Source organism: Odontomachus brunneus, unplaced genomic scaffold (genome assembly GCF_010583005.1).
Source record: "Odontomachus brunneus isolate Ranch 3 - 2012 unplaced genomic scaffold, Obru_v1 Obru_scaffold_288, whole genome shotgun sequence".
Lineage (NCBI taxonomy): Eukaryota > Metazoa > Arthropoda > Insecta > Hymenoptera > Formicidae > Odontomachus > Odontomachus brunneus.
In genome coordinates this window covers 98,828-105,191 of record NW_022639738.1, presented here as the reverse complement: position 1 = coordinate 105,191, position 6,364 = coordinate 98,828, and the positions used below count along the sequence as shown (strand labels likewise).

At 49.2% G+C, this 6,364-nt stretch overlaps 1 pseudogene; it reads left to right on the top strand.

Moving 5' to 3' along the window:
• Positions 1 to 1,181: 1,181 nt before the first annotated feature.
• The window catches only part of LOC116853213, a 25,747-nt pseudogene continuing 20,564 nt past the window's right edge, over positions 1,182 to 6,364 (top strand).

The window sequence follows — 6,364 nt, the reverse complement described above, 5'->3', positions numbered from 1 at the left end:
CAATATTTAAGTATTGAAATCAACCATAAGGTAGGATTTGTAACATTAAATATTGAAATACTTGAGTACTAAAAGCTGTATTTGAATCACAGAATATTACTAAATACTGTACTTTTAATACTGAAAATATATAATAATTAATCAATGATTCTTAGTATGATATTTCTATAAGGGTAGAGTGTCAGGTATATGCACATATATTTTATGTACTACTGTGTCCAAAAAGTAAGACCAGTTTTCAATTTAAATCGCGCGGGTAAACCGCACATCATAAATATTTTTTTTCTAAGTTGGCAGCATTGTGACAGACATCTGTGACAAATTTCATGTCAAAGCATTCATTACATTTTGCTTTACGCTTAGTTTTGTACGACGCTAAAAGTGCATTCGGCGATTTTTACAATGTCTAATTATATTGAGCAAAGAAGTTGCGTTAAATTTTGTTTGCGGAATGAAATTTCGGGTGCAGAAACGTTCAGGATGTTGCAGAAAGCCTTCGGGGACCATGCTTTATCGGAAAGGAATGTTTACAAGTGGTATAAACAGTTCAAAGAAGGTCGTGAAAGTGTTGAAGACGAAGAGCATTCCGGACGATCATCAACCTCTACCGATGAACAACACGTCAAGAAAATCGAAGAACTTGTGCTTGCTAATTGTCGAATGACTGTTAGAGACCTTGCTGATGCTGTTGGTATTTCGAAAGGATCTGCCAATACCATTTTGAAAGATATTTTGGGCCTGAAACGTGTATGTGAGTGCATCACGATAATGCATCTTCTCACACTGCACTCGTTCTTCGTGACTTTTTCGCCAAAAATTTGATCCATATCGTTCCACAACCACCATATTCGCCTGATTGTGACCATGTGACTTCTGGCTGTTCCCGAAACTCAAAAGACCACTACGGGGAAATTGTTTTGAGACGATAGAAGAGATACAACGTGAATCGCTACGCACTTTGAAAGCCATCCCGGAAGGCGACTTTAATTCTTGTTTCGAGGACTGGAAAATACGTTGGCATAAGTGTATTGTGTCGGGAGGAGATTACTTTGAAGACGACGAAATAGATTTGGAAGAATAAATAAATATTTTTTGAAATAAATAAAAACTGGTCTTACTTTTTGGACACACTAGTAAGTGATTTAATATGATTAATATGAAATTATTACCATTATTTCTATATGTTCAACAAATATTGTTTAATAAGTATTAACAGTTTTAAGATTTTATGCTGCTGGTTGCTACCAAGGTGCCATTGGGGAACAGTGGAACCTGGCTGTCAGTCAATCGACTGTAAGCCGTTGTGTAGCAGCTATGACAAATGGTATAAACGACCTATTACTACGACCATGGGTGAAATTTCCCATTACAGCGGAGGATCGACAAGCTGCAAGAGAAAAATTCCGTACAGCACAACATCCGTTTATAGGTGCGATCGGTACAATGAATTGCACTTATGTATCGATTTTGGCTTCACGAAGAAGCCTACGTTAATTACTGGGGCGATCATTGTCTCAATGTTTAAACCGTATGTACAAATAGTATAAATATTAAAATTAACAACAATTTTAATTCTATGTGTATATGGTATTTTTGCAGATTTATAATTCTGATTTAAAAATTCTCAACATCAATGCTCGATATCCTGGAGCAAGACATGATGCATATATTTGGGCTAATTGTGTTGCTCGTCGTGTCATGGAACGATAGTATATGCAAGGAGAACGCAAGACTTGGCTTATCGGTAATACTATTACTTTTCTATTATTAAATACTAAATAAAATATTTTTCCAAAAACTTGTAAAATGTGAAACGGTTTTAAACAATAATTTAAAACCGCTTTACAACTGCTTATTAAATATGCACCATATTTATTATATTGAAAATATGAAATAAGTAAACTGAATGTAACATAAAGTAAAATCTAAGTGTTATTTTTGCAGTGACGGATTTTTGGTGACGGATATGGACTAGAGCCATTGTTAATGACTCTATTGAAACATGAGCAGCCTGGAACTCCACGTTTTAATTACAATGAAAAATTATGTAGTGCTCGCTTTTGTATAGAACGGCTGTTTGGAGTTTTAAAGAGTAAATTTAGATGCCTTTCAACGCAAAAGCAACTAATGTATAAACCAAGATTAGCTGGAAGAATTGTTAACGTTTGTGCAATTTTGCACAATATGCGTATCCACCATCGAATACATGATACAGACGTCGACTTAGTAGAGGTGGAAACCTATCGTGCAGTTGATATGCCAAATCCTGCAGTAGAAATAGATAATGGCGAATTTCTGCAAAGTCGTGCACTTGCCACGCGTATCCAAATGAGTTTTATTGCTCAACAATACGGCAGACTATTGTTCCGTATGGGAGCTGTCGTCCGCACGGATAGCGGGCGGCTGGCGGCCGTGCGTCAGACGCGTTCCGCGCGCAGGCGACTACCGCTTGCAGCGGCTTCACGCCGCCGCCGCTACGCGGCAGCGCGCCGAGCCGGGACCGTCGCTTGCAGTCAAATTTCGGTGCGGCGCCTATATAAGACGCCGCGGGCGCCGACTCTAAGAGTTCGGATTGCGTTAGCGCATTTGTTCGCTGCTTCGATGAGGTATTCTTTTGTACTCTAGTTAGCTTCATATCGCTTTCTTGAGTGCGTAAGCACGTTGGGCTCTTTCCTCGCTCGAGGTATACGTGTGCATATCTGCACTGAACATCGCTGCCTTCAGAGTGTCACAGGCACGCTGGCATTCGGGTTTAGGTTTCGCAGCCCTTTAGAGTGCGCTTGCACGTTGGGCTATCGTCTCTAGAGTGTCCGAGGACACGTTGGCGTTTGGGTTACAAAGTGTATGGTAACTCCACGGATCTCCACCTTCTCAATACGATCGAGGATTGAGAGGAGGCTTCGCGCGATCGCTTCGGATTACCTTGACGCTTCCACCGCGGTGGACGTCTCTCTTCTCGACTTCTCCCGTATTGCATATACCGGGTATTAACGCCGACAGAACTTATTACGGTCGAGCTCACGACTCCGCGCAAGTCGTCGTTGTACTCAGTAACTATGCTGCCAGGGACGCAGCATTTACACGCGAGCAACGCTCGCCTTTACGTCCGCTTAGGACTTAGCCGCTGGCAGGGACGCAGTATATCCACGCTCGCCTTTACGTCCACTTTGGACTTAGCCGCTGCTAGAGACGCAGTATATACACGTGAGACACACTCACCTTCACGTCCGCTCCGGACTTAGCTGCTGCCAGGGACGCAGCATATACACGCGAACCACGTTCGCTTCTTCACCGCTACTGAAGCCATACTCGCCGCATACGCGACTACACGCGCTAGTGACCCTCGCGCCTAAGTCTACGTCGCCCGCGCGACGTTACGATTCTCATTACTCCTCCGACAAGGGGAACTTTTCCTAGCGCGGAGGCGCTAGGAGGCGGTGCATCACCGCAGGGCCGCCGCTTCGATTGACCTGGCTTGCTTTATTTAAGTCGGCGACCCATCAAAACACGGAGCCGAAGACTCCCGTCTCCGAAGAACTTCGTGAATCACTTACACCCCACGTCATCTCACGGGGCCGCTGAATAGCGGACTGCTAGCGACGAAGACCGCGGTATCCACGCGGCGAGTGGACACCTATCCGCTTCTCGCATAACGAACCGGCCGCTCTCCACCCTCGGGCCGTTCGAAACACTATAAAAAGATTTTGTAATAAAACACTATAAACTTGATCATTATAAACTTTTTGTATTTCTTTATATTTAATCGCGAATCGGTCGCAGTCGTTAGCAGGCAGCGGCGATCCCCTTCCGGGTCACACAAACAAAATCAGCAACTCGAGCGGAGTCGACCTTGCGGAGTTTGTCGGCGTCGTCGTCCTTGCTGTTGCAGCTGGGTGGGCGTCACGTCCTTTACACACTTACCGTTTAACCGTAAAATCACGAGAACTCCCGCTGGTTTGTGAGACCGGATTTTATTCCTGATTTGATCCCTCTTTTCACTAGTTGGCAACCTTTGGTTGGCTACTTCTCCAGAGCCGTTTATCTGCCTTTGTTCCTTCACTATTTTTCTCTTCTCTATTTGGCAGACGACGGCAGCTTATCAATTTGTCCTTGAGCCTCGCATCTTCGACAGCCGTTATTTCAGATTGCCTGTGGAGGCTCGCAGAGTCCGTGCTAACTCAGCGGACGCTCCGGGTCGTGGAGGATTCGCTGGCCGACACTGTGCTTCGGCCGCGGCTGTCCTCCGCTCGGAGTGCGGATCCCCTCGCCTTACGGCTAAGACGCGATACCCACTCTTCAGCTCGGAAGCGCATTCCTGTTTCATTAGTAACCCCCAGTGACGGACGATCTTCAAAAATCGTCACGTCACATTTCTCACTCCCCGGGGAAAGACCGAATGGTCCTTGGCGACCCATCATCGGAATTCCGCTTAGCCGTCCGTCTCCAACTTATTTTTCCCCACTTACTAGAGAGGCTCAAGACTTCCGCCTCCCTAGTGCCTTGCTCGGACTCTCAAAGGGAGCGGCGCGGTCTAGGCATGCCTCGAGCATCCCCCGCTGCTCCCATCAGCCAACCCCACCTCCGCGTGGTAAGAGTCGGGCAACGTCTGGACGCCGCCACGTCCTGACGGCCGACGGGGCCCTGGCTGTCCGTGTGCCCCAAAAAGCGGACTCTTCCCTCGGCCCACGTGCCTAGTCCATGGTGAGACGTGGGGCCAAGAAAGGACGGGCTTTTCCCTGCTGCATCGATGATGTAGGGGAGGAGACAGGGGATGCCTCGCAGCCTACCGGGCCCTGCGTCCCTCCGCTTCGGCGGCAGGGTCGACGGAACCGGGGGCTCTTTTCTTTTCAGGTGCAGGAGAACTACACAGCATTTCCGCGAGCACATAATTGGCTCGGCGCCGCGGCCGTCGGCCCTGGACGGGACCGCCAAGGCGCTAGCGGCGAAGAAACCGATCCACCAACTTCCTTTTCTCTCACCTTAGGTGGCCCTTTGCCCCGCCTCGTTGCATCCGTGATGCAGGGAGGGGGGGCATGGGCTGCCGTAACAACCTACCGGGCCCTGCGTTCCTCCGCTTTGGCGAAAGGAACGACGGAACCGGGGGTATTTTTCTCTTTCAGGTATAGCAGATACACAGCATTGCCGCGAGCACGTAATTGGCTCGGCGCCGCGGCCGTCGAACCTGGGCGGGACCGCCATGGCGCTAGCGGCGCTAACGTAAACTCTCCAAACGCTTTCTCTTCTCCCCTACCCTTGGCGGCTTATCGCATTCCGCCTCCCCTCGCTGCATCCTTGATGCAGGGAGGAAAGGTAGGGGCCGCTACAGCAATCTACCGGGCCCTGCGCCCCTCCGCTCCCCGCGGTAGGGTCGACACAACCGGGGGTATATTTCTTTTTCAGGTTCAAAGGGGAGCAGTGCGGTGTAGTCATGGCTCTGACCATCCCTCACTGCGACCCTTCTCTTCTCTTCTTCTTCCTCTACTTCTTTTTCTTGTTTTTCTTCTTTCTCTTCGCCTCTCATGAAACAGCATGCCCAAGAGGCTGCCGGGTTGGGGGGTCCCGATATACCCCCCAGTTATATAATTATGGGAATTAGGAAAAAGAGCGTTACCTGCAGCGGGTCGGTAACGTCGCGCCGGCATGGGAGGGTTATGGTCCCAGGCCTCCCCAGGTCGTCATTGAATGATGGGCCAAGTGACGTCTTCCAAGCCGGCGCGTCTGCGGCGGGCGCGCCGGTGGCTTCGGTTACCGCCGTCGGAGCTTTGGCTCAAGGACGGAGCCTTCGTGCTGTCTCGGTTAGGTTGGTTAGGTGCGACGAAGTGCCCACGCCGGATCCTTATGACCGGCTGAGGCAGAATAGAGTATGTATCGATGTAGGGCGTCCGTGTCCGCGTATCAGGATCGCTCGCTCGAAAACACCTCTCCAACAGCTTCTGATGATTCCATTCCATCGCTAGGATCCACGGGAATTAGGGTTATGCAGCTGAACATGAGGCGTTCAGCTGTGGTTAGTGGCGAAGTCCGTCAGCTCGTAGCCGAGAAGCGACTGAACGTCCTGCTCTTACAGGAAATGCACGTCCGAAAGCAAGGCTCGAGCTTCGCCATTCTCGGTTTAGGGCAGGGAACGAGGGTTGCCGCTGCACGCTCGGAACGTCCGTGGGCTGCAGTGACAGTTTCAAACCCCTCGTTCCATACCATGGAGATCTCGCAGCTCAGCACCGCGCACTGTGCGTGCGCGGAAATGCAGGCACCCGGCTTCTCTTTCTACGTCGTATCGTGCTACTTCCAGTACAGCGACGAGATTGAGGGGCACCTCAGGCACCTCGAGGCGGTGTTTCATTCGCTGAGGGGGAAGAGATTGTTG